Consider the following 17415-nt stretch of genomic DNA (forward strand, 5'->3'; position numbering starts at 1 on the left):
CATATGAATCTTTTATTTTAATTGGGTTAAAATTTACTTACAGTGATTTTATATACAAAATTTGATGAGGTATGACAAGTGGGACATCTCCATAATAATAGGCCCACAAAGATATGGAATATTTAACCACTCCAGAAAGTTGTCTGTGCAGTTTGTCCCCTCTTTTTGGACAACCCTACCCACCACAGGTAACCAATGTTTTGTCTATTATCGTACAGATTGATTTTGTCTATTCTAGAACTTCTATAAGTAGACTCATACTGTCCATATTACTATAGTTCACTAGTATATGTTCTTAATAGAGGTGTCATCCACAAGGGAGTGAAAACTGGTTCTTAGTAATGGGTGAAAAAAAATATTGGATATTACAATGGTGAATGACATCCTAAATTTCAACCTTACTTGACAAAAATCTTTATTTAAGATGTAATTTCTCTCATTATAGAGAATTTTAATTTAACTTTCTTCTGAGAGAGAGAACAATAATGAAACAATTATCGAAAAACACTGATCTATAGTAAACCATGAAGTCATATAGCAGGAGTCTTCCAAATTTGTTCTTTTGCAAGATTCTTTTGGCTATGCTAAGTCCTACTCATCTTCATATAGAATTTAGAATCTCCTCAAATTCTATGGAAAATAATTTTGGGATTTTGTGTGGTATTACAATGACTCTGTGAATCATTTGGGAGAATTGATATTGAAACGATATTGAGTCTTCTATTCCAAGAATACAATCTTTCCATCTAAGTCTTCTCCAATTTCTCACAGCAATGTTTTGTAGTTTTCAACATAGAAGACTCGCATTTCTTTTGTCAAAGTTATCCCTATATATTCTACATTGTTAGGTAGTATTGGAAACAGTGTTCTTACATTTCATTTTCTCATTGATTACTGCTAGCATACAGGAATAAAATGCATTTTTGTAAACTGACCACACTCATCGGTGTGTGTGTGTGTGTGTGTGTGTGTGTGTAATGCAGTTTACGATTGTTTATATAACCAATTATATTGCCTGTAAATAAAGATAGCATTACTTATTTGTTTCCAATCTTTACACTGTATTTCTTTTTGGTGCCATGTTTCGTTGGCTAGGAACCTCTAGTACAATGTTGAGTGAAAGTTAATAGTTCCCAACTTTAGGGAGACAGCATTTTATAGTTCTTTGTTAAATATAACATTAATTATAGAGTGTTTATGGATGACCTTTATCAGATTGAGAAATTCCCTTCTATTCCTGGCTTGCTGAAAATTTTTTTAAAATCATGACTAGGTATAAAATCTTTCAAAATTCTTTTCCTGCATCTATTGAAATGATCATAAGATTTTTCTTATTTATTCTGTTAATATGAATTACACTGATTGGCTTTTTGAATGTAATCTAACCTTCTATTCCTGGAATAAACTTCACTTTTCATGATCTATCACCACTTATAAACTTTGATGAATTTAATTTGCTAATTAAGAAGTTTTGTATATATTTCTATGGGGAATATTAAAATAGTTAACTCATAAATTATTTAGAAATTAGTGTTTCAATTTCCAAATATTTAGGTGCTTTTTAGATATCATTGATTTTAAATTTAATTCTGTTGAAGTCAGAAAACACATCTAGTAAGAATTAAATAATTTGACCTTTACTTAGACTTATTTTATATTCCAGCAGATAATCTATCCTGGTACATATTCTATGTGCATTAAACAAGCTGGTTTTCTGCAGTTTGCTGTAATGTTTTACAAATATTAATTGGTCAAGTTGCTAAAGTCTTCTATGTCCTTACTGATTTTTTTTATCTACTTGCTCTATTAGTTATTGTTAGAAGAGTATTAGGTCTCCATTTGTAATTGTGATTTGTCTACTTTCAATTTGATCAGCTTTGTTTCATGTACTTTGAGGTTTTATTACTGGGTGCTCTGAAATCCCAGTCCCTCAGACCCAAAATTGGGGGTTGTCCTGGACTAATATCACCACCTCATGCCACACATCTGCCAACGCATATGAAGACGTAAACAGAGGCTAGGTCAAAAAGATGAGCTTTTTTGGGAATAACAGGAATTGCAATTTGGGACATGCAAAGTGTAGCAAAGCACAGGTCAGTCTGCTTTATTTTGGAGTGAGGCTGTATTTATGGGCAGGAAATATCAGCAGGGGAGAGATCAGTAAAGTTTCTGTTAAAATCAAAACAAATGGAGGCCAGCTTTAAGAATTTCCCGACCATTATCTTACATCATATACAAAAATAAACTCAAAAAGGATAAAAGACCTCAACGTGAGGCAGGAATCCATCAGAATCCTAGAGGAGAACATAGGCAGTAACTTCTTCAACATTGGCTACAGCAACTTCTTTCAAGACAGGTCTCCAAAGGCAAAGGAAACAAAAGTGAAAATGAACTTTTGGGGCTTCATCAAGATCAAAAGCTTTTGCACAGCAAAGGAAACAGTCAACAAAACAAAGAGGCCACCCTCAGAATGGGAGAAGATATTCGCAAATGACACTGCAGACAAAGGGCTGATATCCAAGATCTATAAAGAACTCCTCCAACTCAACACACACAAAACAGATAATCACTTCAAAAAATGGGCAGAAGACATGAACAGACATCTCTCCAAAGAAGACATACAAATGGCTAACAGATACGTGAAAAAATGTTCATCATCACTAGCCGTCAGGGAGATTCAAATCAAAACCGCATTGAGATACCACTTTACACCAGTTAGAAAGGCCAAAATTAACAAGACAGTAAACAACATGTGTTGGAGAGGCTGTGGAGAAAGGGGAACCCTCTTCCACTGTTGTTGGGAATGCATGTTGGTGCAGCCACTTTGGAAAACAGTGTGGAGATTCTTTAAGAAATTAAAAATAGAGCTATCTTATGACCCTGCAATTGCATTGCTGGGTATTTATCCCAAAGATACAGATGTAGTGAAAAGAAGGGCCATCTGTACCCCAATGTTCATAGCAGCAATGGCCACAGTTGCCAAACAGTGGAAAGAACCAAGATGCCCTTCAATGGACAAATGGATAAAGAAGATATGGTCCATATATACTATGGAGTATTATGTCTCCCATCAGAAAGGATGAATATCCAACTTTTGTATCAACATGGACGGGACTGGAAGAGATTATGCTGAGTGAAATAAGTCAAGCAGAGAGAATCAATTATCATATGGTTTCACTTATTTGTGGAGCATAAGGAATAACACAGAGAACATGGGGAAATGGAGAGAAGTGAGTTGGGGGAAATTGGAGAGGGAGATGAACCATTAAAGACTGTGGACTCTGAGAAACAATCTGAGGGTTTTGGAGGGGTGGGGGGGTTGGGTGAGCCTGGTGGTGGGTATTATGGAGGACACATGTTGCATTGAGCACTGGGTATGGTGCATAAACAGTGAATTCTGGAACACTGAAAAGAAAAAAACAAAAAAACAAAAAAACAAAAAACTTCCCAAGCAGACAAAACCAGTCCAGTCATACAAACAAAATTTCAGCTGGTTTTGTGAGACCCACCCGACCTGGGTCGTTTCTTTCTCTTGCCTCTGGAAACCACAATCCAAATTTTCCAAGGCTGATATGAGGAAAACCCTGACCTGTTCTCTGTCATTTCAGAAAAGTCCAAATATCATCAGTTTCTGTAAGTCAAGCATTTATGGGATGTCAGTTTCTCACTCCTTAAGTCTTGCTTTTCTGAGAGCACCTCAGAATGAAATTTTCCATTTTCCATCCTCTGGTTCCATTTTAGATCGAAATTCTTTATACATCCCAAAATTGTCAATTCCGCTCTTCTAACCTTAAAATATATTCAGAATCTAATTTTTTCTCACCTTCTTCACTGTAATCTTTGAGGTTTAAATCATGGTATCCCCTCACTCGGATCATTGTGGAGCCCCCTACTGGGCCCTCAGTTTCTGTCTTGGCCACCTTGCCATTTTTTCTATACACAGTGATCTTTTTAAAATGAAAATCAGCCCTTGTTACACCCCTGCTCAAAATACTCCCAACTCCAAAATACTCCCATCTTTTTTTATATAAAATCCAAATTTCTTACAATGACCCACAAAGTCCTACATGATCTGTTCCCTATTCCTACTTCATCTCCTATTACTTTTCCCTTCACTAAATCGGCTCCCACCGATGACTCCTTGTTGTTCCTAGAGTACACCAGGCATGATCCAGCTTCAAAGCTTTTGTATTTGATTTTTCTCTGTCCAGCAGGCTCTACTCAGAAATATCAGCATGATGCACTCCTTCTCTGTCTCTCTCTCTTCTCCTTCAGGTCTTTTTTCAAATGTTACCCTATTTAAAATGGCAACATCTCCTTTTCTATTCCCCTCCCTTGATTTTGTTCTGTTTTTTCCAGTTTCACTTATCACCAAATTCAGTATTATATTTGTTAATTATTTGTCTCTCCCACCAGCATGTAAATACAATGAGGACAGAGATTTTTGTGGTATTTACTGTGACACATTTAGCACTTAGAACAATTCTCGACACATAATAACCATACAATAAATACTTGTTGAAAGAACAAATACATTTTTTTCTTACAGTACAGTAGTTCTCAATGTGGTTCCACATCAAATCCTCTAGGGACCTTTCTAAAAATATTGATTTTTCAAACTGAATCTGACTCTGTGGTTAAGGTATGGATAAGCTTAAAACCTACTCAGGTGATTCTGATATGTAGCAAGAAGTGAAACTACCTACCTAATGCAATGCCTAGCCCATATTAATTGCTCAGTAGACAAATTAAATATGGACCTGAGTCTATACACTGGACCTCCCAGCCAATTTGTTTATAAAGAATCTGAACCTCACTTTCTCTGCAAAATAAAAACAATACCTCCTTCCTACCTCAAAGGATTACATAAGATAAAATGAAAAATGTATTGAGTGTGCCTGGGTGGTTTAGTTGGTTAAGCCACTGCCTTCAGCTCAGGTCATGATTTCAGAGTCCTGGGTCAAGTCCCACACCGGGCTCCCAGCTCCATGGGGAGTCCACTTCTCCCTCTGACCTTCTCAGATCTCGTGCTCTCTCTCTCAAACGAATAAGCAAAATCATTTAAAAAAATGAAAAATGTTTTGTAAACTATAAGGCATCCCAGAGGGAAAGTTATTTGATTAACTGTCATCTTATTTTTTAACAAATTTGAAGGGGGTGTCAAGTGAGACCAAGATTCTATTCCTGGTTTTCTGGGTATAAGATTTTGGCCAAATCATTCACATCTCTGGGCCTCTGTTTCTTCACTGGAAAAGATAAGAAGACTGAAGATCTATAAGATACTTCTGGTTTGGATATTCTATGATTCTATAATATATCAGTTGAGTATTACAGAATTTTATTCTTAAATCTCTCAGTTTGGTTGATAAGACTTCACTTAGAATTTTCTAATACACATCTATAACGTCTATGCTGACTCAGACAGGATGAACGATCTGAGGATGGATAAAGCCAAGAAAAGCAAGGCATCCATGACTCTTTCTCCCCCAAATAATCTGCATGTATTTAAGCATGGTAGTGAGAGTCCGTCATTCGTTTTCTTATAAAAATCATACACTACATTATTTCAGTAACAATTTTGTCATTCTACTCTCCTTGTAGGCATACCACATTGGACAAAACAAAACCATAAACAACAACAACAACAACAACACACAAACACACACACATCAGAAAAAAAAACACAACCAGTTGAAAAAGAGAGAATAAAGTCCTCAGTTACAAACCTTCAAGTTCTTGTGCATAGTATTATTAAAATACTACTCAAAAATGTTTATAATCGTTTCAGTGTAATGTTGCAATGATGTGCCTCTCTTCTTACATCATGTACAAATATACTGCTCTTGTACATAAATTACACCAAATATTTGTTTTGGCACATCATATTCTCTTCCAGGCACTGTGAAGAGGAGATCCAATTCGAAGCTGAGAAACATTTGCTCTCATTGATTTCCAAGTCTACAAATTCTAGGTGGAACTCAATTTTGATTAGTAAAGGTCAAAATTTTTGAATACTGGTTGTTGTCAACAGAGCACATCCTTTGCCATGACCTCATTCTCTGAGAAAAAGGGCCAGACAGCGTCTGGCTAATATACTTCTCACCTAGAATCAGGACACATGTTCTTTTATAAACTACCATGATTCTTCATTCTCAGTTAAAAAATAATGTTACATCTTTAACCGTATTTTTGCTACACACTCTCTCATTTGACCTTAAAGTATATTTTAATGACAGTTTTTCAGAGCTATGGATTTTAGTCTCCACCTTGCCAACTCAAAAGTTCCAATTTATTATATATGTACCCTTTAAATGTATTAATGCACACTTGTATTTTTAATCCTATTTATTTCTCCTCTTTTCTGGTCTTAACTGTTTTGTACTCATAAACATTAGTATTTATGATATTCCAATCAACCTTTTGCACAAGAGAAATAATTTAAAAAAAAAATAAAATAAACATGTTTATGAGGGAAAGAGAGCACAAGCAGGGGGAGTGGCAGAGGGAGAGGGAGAAGCAGGTTCCTCGCTGAGCAGGGAGCCTAAGGGACTCATAGTATCCCAAGACCCTGGGACCATGACCTGAGCCAAAAACAGATGCTTAACTGACTGAGCCAACCAGGTACCCCAAGAGAAACAATTTTTAAGAATAATGTCTTTTTAATATTGAATTATTTTTTGGTTGATAATAAAATAAACACAGTATTATTAGAAAAATAATATTTGAAGACATAGAAAGTAAAAAAAGGTAAATAAAAAATAATGATCTTATGCAGGCTCACTTTATACACTGTTAGGGAGGAACTATTTCAGTTTTGTTCTTAATCTTATGAGAATCCCTTAGTTCTGGTTATGTTATTTTCTTCTAATCTGTGATCTCTCTGTAGTTTCAGTGAAACACCAACGTGTTTAACAAGCCTGTCAGGAACCCTGGCACAGTTTAGGAGGTTCCATCTGGCTCATGGTCTCCAATGAGGGGGCCATTGGCCAGAGCCGTGGTCTCATCTGAAGTTTCAACTGGGTGGATGCAGGAATGTCATTCACTTCCAAACTCATTTCTATGAAATTTGTTGACGTTGGTGCCCCATTGCATGGTCCTTTTACTACAGCTGTCTCATCACATGGCAGCTTCCTTCCCCCAGGCTCATGAATCCAAGGAAGAGTGGGAGTGAGAACTGACCCCCAATACAGAAGACCTAGTTGTTTTATCACTTAATTTTGAAAATGGTATCTCAGAATTCCTGCCATATTCTACCTTAATGATGGAGTCATGAAATCCAGGCCATATTTAAGGAAAAGAGGATTACAGAGGGGAGTGAATACCAGGAGGTGGGAATCTCTAGGGACCGTCTTAAAGATCATCCATCACACCATGTAAGTTTTCTAATTAATAAAATGTTATAACAACATTTTGTCATTGTGCACCCATTTTTAATTCGTTACCTTGACACATTCTTCTCCTCACAATAACCTAATCAGGTTGGCAAAACCAGGCTCAGAGAAAAGACAATCAAGACACAGACAGCCTAAGTGACTTGCCAGCTAAAATCACAACTTTGATCTTCTAAACTCTTTTTCTCATATAATCAGAGGGTAGCACATTCAGAGGGCAAACTCTATCACCTTTTTCAGTTCTCAGCTGAATCATTTTCTCCAGAAAGATTCCCCATTTCTCCAAGACTAAATTTGCTATATGCTTCAGGTGCTATCTTAAGTCTCTGTTGTTGCCTTATTACAGTAGTTAATACACTGTACCATAATTGTAACATAATTGAATAATAACTATAATATAAGCTCTTTGAGGGCAGATCTAGTTCCTTACTCACTGTCATATTTTTTTTTCCCCCTTAGCAATCTATGAGGAAGAACTCACCTCAAGGTGGGTCAGAAATGTTGATTTCTATATGCCTTAGAGGATATCCTGTCTACTCCTTTAATGTGAAAATAAAATAATAGAGGATATCCTGTCTACTCCTTTAATGTGAAAATAAAAATAATACTGATGTTTGATGAGAAAAGAAGAGAACAGCCAATGAGTGGTATAAAAAGAGAGAAAAGAGTAGAAAAAATTTTTTTGAATGACAGCTTTCTTCTTTGTAACACTCGTTACCAGATTTGCTCACTCGCTAGTCTAAGGATTATTTAGTCTTAAAATATATTTCCAAAATGAAATGGAAATAAGAATGTTAAGAACAGGTTGCACATTAGTGGGGTAGTGAATCAGTGCACTGTGGTCTCTCCTCAGTTACTGGGCCTTCCTGCTGGGGTAACTTGAGAAGTCCTGACAGGCATTGTTTGACACTCTAGGAAGGTCATTTTTGACAGTCAGTAGTTAATTTTCTGACTTATAGCACTTGCTTTTTTTTTTTTTTTTCCCCTAAATCTGGAGATGATGATTCTTTCGTATACTTTGGCTTTTCACTCATTAGATTCTCCAGGATTGCCAGAGAGGATTGTAGAGAGTCTTTTGAATGACAACATTTCAGCACTTTTTCTGAACGTTGAGGAATATTGTTGCTGGGGCTTTTGGAGGATGGATTATTTTCTTGGCAGGTAGTATGGCCTCCACAGGGCTCATTAGACTTTCTGTTGGGAAGATCTAAAGTGCACAGTTGAATACTGTCATAAAAAAAAGAAGTGGTTTGGGTCTAATTCCTAACAGAGCTGCAAAGACTACAGCTCGTTTTTGATCTCTGAATTCCAAAGTAAGCCTTTTATAGTTGTCATATTATTGAGTGCTCATTCCAGAGCCATGGTTCTTTTTCTTTCTAAATCTTTTATGCTCAGAATGTTATTTTGAGGCTTAGTATACATGAGCAGATTTGGTACCCTTGTGTATTTAATAATATCAACATTTCCCTCTAACTGGTTGTGTGTGTATTTCTCACAAAAGGGCTCTTCTTTGCAGGACCTAGTTTCTCCAGGTTAAGCAGTCAGACATCAAACTCAGTTTCTTTTCTCTCTATCCCTTCTGTAAGCACTAAGTTACAATATCCCTCATTTGATCACTGACATTGAAGTTTTCATCAATGATGTTCTTTTGGTGCTGTGGATGGAAGGAATGGTTTCTCATTTTTGGTATAAAAGTTATTTGCAAATTTTCTCGAAAATGAAAGGTCAGAGTGCTTGCATGTTCTAGGTGATGACACAGCAGACAAAATGACAAGGTCACTATACATGTAGAACTTTCATTTCTTTCCCATTTACAGCTCTTTCATATTGTTTTAGAAAAGACAGAATTTTAAAAAAATGGTTTTATTTCACTCATGAAATAAATCATGTATCCATTATTAGTTTTTCCTCTCTGTTGCAAATAACCAATAAGTATGCATTGAACCACACAGCATGAGTTCAAGGTTTATAATCACAAAACAGTATTATTTATGTCCATGTCACAAATTAATAAGTATATGATGAGGGTTAACATTTAAAATGTTAGATTTTAAAATGAAAAATATGGTGTAGGGAAGATTTTTTAAATAATATCAAAGTATTATTCAGTATTTACTTGGATTAATAGATCCGATTGTGACTATTTCCTTCTCCTTTTTGTTAATAATTATTTCTCTTTTAGTCCATTCCAGCCTTGTAGTATATCTGAATATCTATAACCTATAGCTCATTTTTGTTTCTTACTGTTAAAAATTAGACTTGCTTGGTTTTAACAATTTGTTTTAACATGAATGAATGAAGAATTTTTTTTTAAGAAGATAAAAATAGTCTGAACTGAATGCCCATACAGGGAACACAGAATAGTGTAGCAATTCCAAAGACATCATGTCCACTCCTGTAAAGTAATCTCAAGCTGTGTGTTCACACTTCCAGGATAATCCTTTTGTTTTATAATGGCCCCAGACTATGTTATCTATCTTCCCTATTTAAAATAGGGAAACAGGGGTGCCTGGGTGGCTCAGTGGGTTAAGCCTCTGCCATCACCAGTTTTGTCATTCTGTAAAAGGAAAAATGATCATTTATAACCTTAAACCCTAACTAGCTATTGTAATTTTTGCATGTTAGTTTCTAATCTTTATTTCCATCCGTATTTTCTATATAATATATATTCCACTTAACATCAGATCCTATACACCTCGTGTTTTTGAATAATCTCCATACTTATTTTCACATGAGCATAACTTTTCAAAGGAGTCTAGTTTTGTTGATAGCTAAGGAGTTTGTGTTTCTTTTTCTTAAAGAAAATAAAGAAAGGTACAAAGTTAATGCCAATTAGCTATGAAATCACTGATGCAGGGCTGCTGGCATGATGAAGATTAAGGCGGATAGAATTCCAAATGCTGAGTTGGCTGTGCTGAATTGGGACTTTTCTTCAATCAGTACCTGTTAATACAGATGCCACATTCCTGTCTTTGCAGGTTCCTAAAAGTAAATATTGCAATGCAAGCTCAGACTCTGTGAAGATGAAAGGAGATTCTACTACCTGAAGTCTCTTTATAATCTTTAAAAATCTCTGGACATGTTTTGAATTATGATGATGATTATTAGAATTATTATTTTGTCACTAGCCAAAGTATGAATCAGTAACAACAACAACAACAAAAACACAACATTTGCCTTCAACATATTTCCTTGAGACATGAAGTGAGGAGTCACTTTGAATGACTTAACATGATCAAAAATGTATCTATGCACTTGTTACAATGAGCACCTGGTGTTGTATGGAAGTGTCCAATCACTATATCCTGCACCTGAAACTAGTATAACACTGTATGTTAACTAACTGGGATTTATTTATTTCTTTAAAGATTTTATTTATTTAATTATTTGGGAGATAGAGACAGAGAGAGTGAGCAGGAGTGAGCAGAGAGAGACAGAGAGGTAGACTCCCCCCGAGAAGTCTGACACCGGGCTCAATCCCAGGACCCTGGGATCATGACCTGAGCAGAAGGCAGACACTTAGCTGACTGAGACACCCAGGTGCCCCAACTAACCGGAACTTAAAAAAATAAAATGAATAAAATAAAATCGAGGAGCACTGCATAAAGTATAGAGATGAAGAATCGTTATATCGTACACCTGAAATTAATGTAACACTGTGTGTCAACTATCCTCAAAGAATTGTTTAAAAAAATGTATCTATGGGGGCGCCTGGGTGGCTCAGAGGGTTAACGCCTCTGCCTTCGGCTCAGGTCATGATCCCAGGGTCCTGGGATCGAGCCCCACATCGGGCTCTCTCCTTGGTGGGGAGCCTGTTTCCTCCTCTCTCTCTCTCTGCCTGCCTCTCTGCCTACTTGTGATCTCTCTCTGTCGAATAAATAAATAAAATCTTTAAAAAAAAAGTATGTGAAAATGTATAATTTTTGTAAGTGACTTTATTATTATATCATAAGTAAAAAAATTTATTGTACTCTATTGTTAATGAAACTTGATGTTTACTTTGTAAACCTAGTCCTAATTAGAAAAAAAAAACTCATAAAATTAGCTATAGCGCTGTCTAGGAGACAAAAAAAGAAAATGGAATCAATGTAACCATTCATTCCTATATTCACTCCATGAATATTTACTGAACACCTTTTTTTTGTGTTTGGTAAGAATATAACAAAGACCAAAACTATGTCGATCCTTGCCCTTATAAGCTTAAATATTCAAAGTGAAACACTTTGGCAATCAAAGCCCGTTAGGAATCACATTGTTCTGCTGTTTATTATATGATTGATGAGAAAAAGAGAAAGGGATGGAATTTAATTTCTTTGTTTTCTTGTGCAGAGGATAGTCCTTCTTCTTAAGGCCTGTCTAGAAAATTAAGAGCTCGGGGTGTAAATATGTAAATGGATTATCTTCCTCAGTGGGGTTGGATAATCTTAATTTAACAAGAATTTCAGCTCTGTGGTGGTGCCCAGCTCCCACTGAGACGTTCATTTCGTTGCCAGAGTGATCATCTCAAACTACGCCAGCACAACGTGGTTCTGTTTAGGGCAGATGGTGCACATTCCTCGTCTGCAGGTAAAGAGGCTACGCTAACATGCCACATGCATTTGTAATTTTAACAAATATCCTCCTACATGTATATCAGCACTGATACTCCAAAAGCTCCATATTTGCAGTAAAGGTGGCATCAATAATATTTTCTTTACATGTTGGCCCCTTACACCATAAGGCCTAAGGGTCAGAACAAAGCTTTGTTCTCTTGCTGTATTCATGTCAAAAAGACACTGTGCTAGCTGCAGTGGATCCTATGACAAATGGTGCCTCACTAGCTTTCAAATATGGATATCTTTAATCCATCTTTAAAGGATAAGCTTAATTATTTTGAATATTTTTTCCACCCAGATTAATAGCTTAAAGAGAAAATCACATGGAAATCCTCCTCCAATCAAGATCACTGTGGGGGGGGGGCCCTTCATCCACTTAATCCATATTTTTGTTATTTTTCTTTCCTCTGGTAAGTAAAGACATTCAACTGTAAATATATTCCAAAGCAGCTTTGTAAGATCAGGGAATTACTAAAAAGATAATCTGAGAGATAGTAGATGTGCTTGTAATAATAATGATTTCAAAATTTGTTGTATTTTATGTTATGCTGTACCTAGTTTTTAAATTAAAGTATCGATTGTGTACCTAGAACTCCAGATAGAAATAAAAGGAAGTACAAAATGTGATCCCCCAAAACAAGTTCAAATTTTAGGGGGACGGTAAATACACATCTCTCCAGGTGTCTTCTTTAAACCCAAACTGGAAGTTTGGTAATTTGTAACCATGGCGGGTTGGAAACACCTAGTTGGATGTGCTCCGTTGCTGAGTCAGAAACTCCAGTGGAGACAAATTCTAGATGGAGCAGGTAGAAAAAGTCTTGAAAATCCATCTTCTAAGCTTTCTAATAATACTGATATTACCCTCCGACAGAGGACTATACAGTGCTGTTGAGTTTATCATGACAGTCACCTAATTTCTGTCTCTGAATTCATCCCTTTTCCATCTGAACTGGATCTTTCACAGTGAAGCCAAAACAGTCTTTCTAAAATGTGTCTGATTCTTAAACTGCCCTGCTTAAAAACTTTGATGAATCCCACTGCTCTTATAATAATGTCAAAACCGTGAGTATCTGAGTGACGTGTGCGCTGCATGTATCTCAGCTCCTCCCTGCCCAGGGCCCCTTCCCGTTCCCGCCTCTGGTAGAAATGGGTTCCTGAGCATTCTTTGAATGCACCATGCTCACGGGTGTCCTTCGGCTTTTGGCTTCTCCCACGCCCTCACACATCGCCCTCAATTCTCCTCCAGCCTCGTGGACCCCCCCATTAATTCCTTAGATTTAGAACCGTCTGACGCACAAAGGATTGGGGTTGGCTGTTCTTTCTCTGTGTGGCTGTAAGGTCCCTACCGGCATGAGCAGCCCATGTGTAATATCCTATTTTAATTTCCAGTTTCCCCGCCCGCTAGCCTTGCAGCTTTGTAGGGATAGTTGCCTTCATGCAATGGCGAACCGGGGACAATTACTGTACAGGCATTGTCGTGCGGCTGATGAACTATACGGCTGGCATAAAGGTTTTGGGCAATGAAGGCACTTGGAATTCTGTCCTAGAAGAGCTAATTGAAAGAATAGAAAAGGGGCGCCGGGGTGGTTCAGTGGGTTAAAGCCTCTGCCTTTGGTTCAGGTCATGATCCCAGGGTCCTGGGTTTGAGCCCCGCTTCAGGCTCTCTGCTCAGCAGGGAGCCTGCTTCCTCCTCTCTCTGCCTGCCTCTCTGCCTACTTGTGATCTCTGTCAAATAAATAAATAAAATCTTAAAAAAAAAAAAAAGAATAGAAAAGCAAAGCAATGGATCAAAGGTTCTGGGAAATTCAAGCAGTTGAAAAAAATAACCCCACCTGTTCTCCTCTGTCCCCTCAATTTTGCAGAGACCCCTGCGGGCAGGTTGTGGTCACATGACTAGTTCTGGCCGTGGATCCAGCTGTGTGTGTCGCTTCAAGGACTGGGCAGGTAAGAGTAGATTTGCTGTTTCCATCTCTTTTTTTCCTCTGTCAAAGTGATCTTGAGGGCCACATATTTCAGAGGGGTTAGTTTACAAGACTCAGGAAGGCATCATGACCGGCATGAGAAAGAAAGAAGCCTCCATCGGGGTAAGCTCCTGAGATTCCAGGCTTCCTCTTACGAGGTCACTAGAGTTAATCTCCTTAACACAAGGAATAAGAGTGCCTTCAAGGAGTTGGGAAGCTAGTCATGTGAAAAAGTAACAAATCCCTGAGGAATAGAATTAAAACCCAAGACAAAACCTATGCAAACAGGGTGCCTAGGTGGCTCAGTGGGTTAAGGCCTCTGCCTTCAGCTCAGCTCATGATCCCAGGGTCCTGGGATCGAGCCCCAATTCCTGCTCTCTGCTCAGCAGGGAGCCTGCTTCTCCCTCCTCTCTCTCTCTCTCTCTGCCTGCCTCTCTGCCTACTTGTGATCTCTGTCAAATAAGTAAATAAAATCTTAAAAAAAAAAAAAAACCTATGCAAACAAATATTTTTAAAAGACAAACCATGTTGTAATCATCCGAACTCAACAAAGATGAATTTGACTCTATTAAAGAAATGAGCACTGCCGTTGTTTGGACCCAGTGGAAACACTTCAGAAGGAATAAAAAGCCTTTTGCAGGAGACTGGACCAGCACTCCAACAGAGAAGTGCATCACTATGGAAGAAGCAGTAGGGTTTGGTTTTGTTTTTTAAATATTTTATTTATTTATTTGTCTGAGAGAGAGACAGAGAGAGAGAACACAACAAGGAGAGTGGCAGAGAGAGAGGGAGAAGCCTCCTCTCTATGGTGCTATGAGTCCAATATGGGACTTGATCCCAGGACCCTGAGATCATGACCCCAGGAGATGGCAGACACTCCACCGACTGAGCCACCCAGGCCTCCCAAAGCAACAGTTTTTAAGAAGAGGAGTGATCCCTAGCAAGTCTGCCTGGGAAAGCCACTGTTATTACTTTCTCCTGGCGGCAAGACTGTATATACTAGCTTACCTCTCTGGAAGCTTCTGCCACCCAGCAATTTACCTCCCACCTCACCATGCCTTTGATGAGCTTAGAAGCTACCTCAGTGCTCAGATTGTCCCTCCAATCATCCAATCATCCTTTCTGACTCTGGTCTCTCTAAGCAGCATCTTTTCTGCATTTCTGCTCATATCTGCACCCTACTTTCTGGAACCCCTTATCCATTATCTTGGAATACCCTGTCATGAACATGGGACCTTAAGGCAAAAGCCTAAAACTCTGATTACCTTGGGTGCTACCTGCCAGAAACAGGAAGTGAGATGGTTCAGTGCTCGGATTTGTTCATTTTTAACTCACTATATGCTACAGTGACAAGGAAGACCTGCTCACAGGCAAATTTGCAACTGCCCTTTCCAGGTAACACCCTGTTAGGAAGGTAAGTTCAGTTGTCACCCATTTCATTGATTTTTAACTCAATACACTCTCACATGGATGGACTCAGTAGGCTGCAAGATGACAATCGCTCAATTATTCAAAATGTATTTATTGAGCACCTACTATGTACTGGGTATGCCAGAAGTATACTTGCACAGATGTATTACAGAGTTCCTACCTTCTTAGAACTTGCATTCTAATTGGACTGTAGAAATAAATAAGGGTGGGGTGGGAATAAAAGATAAGTATTGATGAACAATATGAAGGAGATATGCACAATGCTATCGTAAAATCTGACTGAAGTACCTAATTTATTCTGGGTGAGTTGCTAATATCCCAGTTAGGCTGTTGGATTTAGCCAGGGACCTTAAAAATTAAACTCTTCAGATTGTCCTCAGTCTATCTCACAAGCTGCCATATTTTATCAAACAATTACCACCAAAACCCCAAACAGGGGGATGCATATTTTTGGATAACAATCAACTAGGATAGCAGTCTGGGAAGGAAGAGAAGATGTAGTATCTCTCTTGAAAGAGGAAAGCAGAACTTTTGCCAATGCAATAGCCAAGATTTGAAATTCAAGAAATTTTCAGAAAAAGGGCAAAACAGAGCTGTTCAACCATAACAGCTTATCCCAGGCAGAGAAAGGACGCAGATGGACAAGGGATTACTGCCATGTGCAGCCCAATGCCACCACCGGGTCAGGGCTCAGCGGTGCTCTGAGCTACCACGCAGGACAACACCCAAATGCCATACGCCATAGGCAGCCATATGCAAACTCCACTGAAAGGCTGGCTGGTTTTCTCTCTACGTTTTTAAAACTGGCATTTAAAACCGCTCTGGCAGATGGAAGAAAAGTATGTAATAAAAGTTGACATTTCATTTTACTCTGTATGTTTGTTAAGTTAATTCTGTTATCATTCACTGGGAGATCAGTACCGAATGGTAATCAGACAGTGACAGCTTGGAGCTAATGTAAAGACTATACAGTTTGGAAGGGCCGAATTATTATTAAATGATAGGCAACAATTAATTACAAGCATGTCATTACCTTAAGAAGTTCCAGGATGACATAAAAGGTAAAAACAAAGGTATAATGTGCTAAATCGATGTCTGGTCATGTATATTTTACAACAGCATTTTCTTTGAGTTGTACATTTGAAGGAAGGAAGGAAGGGGAGAGGGAGGGAGTGAAAGGACAGTGAATTTCCATTTTTTCATTTGGCCAGAACTCTCGTATCTCTCTTTCTGTAGTAAACCAGCATTCTCTTTCCCGGTACCTTGTCTCTTATTTCAAAAGGCAGTTTTTAAGCAGAGAACCCTTAGCCAAAGTCTGTTGCTTCTAACTCAGAAATGTACCACTTCACACATTCAACTCAGATAATTAAATATGAAATGATTTAAAGTTCTAAATTACATTACTTGACCCCAAAAGTTATGGTAAATGTCGTGGGTTTTACATCATTCTTAGGAGTTGTAGGAGAATTAATTTTTCCTCCATAAATGGATTTCCTTTTTTTCTCACTCCATTTATGTTATTCCCTCTTTCTAGTTTTTCTTTTCTTTTTTTTCCCTTTATGCAATATGTCACTCTTGTAGATGGTGCCAGAGCCCTGCCTCTATTCCTGCAGCCACCACGGGGTATGCAGTTTCTACACATGCCAATGGCTTCTTCTCTCAAGCCCCTGCATTCAAGGGAGGCTGGATGTGCCAGAGTGTTAATGCTCTCAGGAATAACACCCATCCCTGAGGGGCTTGAGCTGATGGCCCAAGACCCCAGCCTCCTTATCTCTTGGTGGGATTATTCTGAGCTATGTTCTTTATAGCCTTTTAAAGAATCTTGGATAAATTGAGTTCCACTTGTCCACATCGGTAACCTAACTGTAGCACCCTCTTCCCTTGGCCTTGTCCCCCTTTCTAACCACCTCATGCTGCTTGTTGGAATCCCTTCCCAAATAAACAACTTATGCCCATATCCTCTCAGGGACTCCTTTTGGAAGAACCCACACTTAGACTGTCACTGATGAAAACAAGTTCATCACACATTTAAAGCAC

This window comes from Lutra lutra, chromosome 4 (genome assembly GCF_902655055.1).
Source record: "Lutra lutra chromosome 4, mLutLut1.2, whole genome shotgun sequence".
NCBI lineage: Eukaryota > Metazoa > Chordata > Mammalia > Carnivora > Mustelidae > Lutra > Lutra lutra.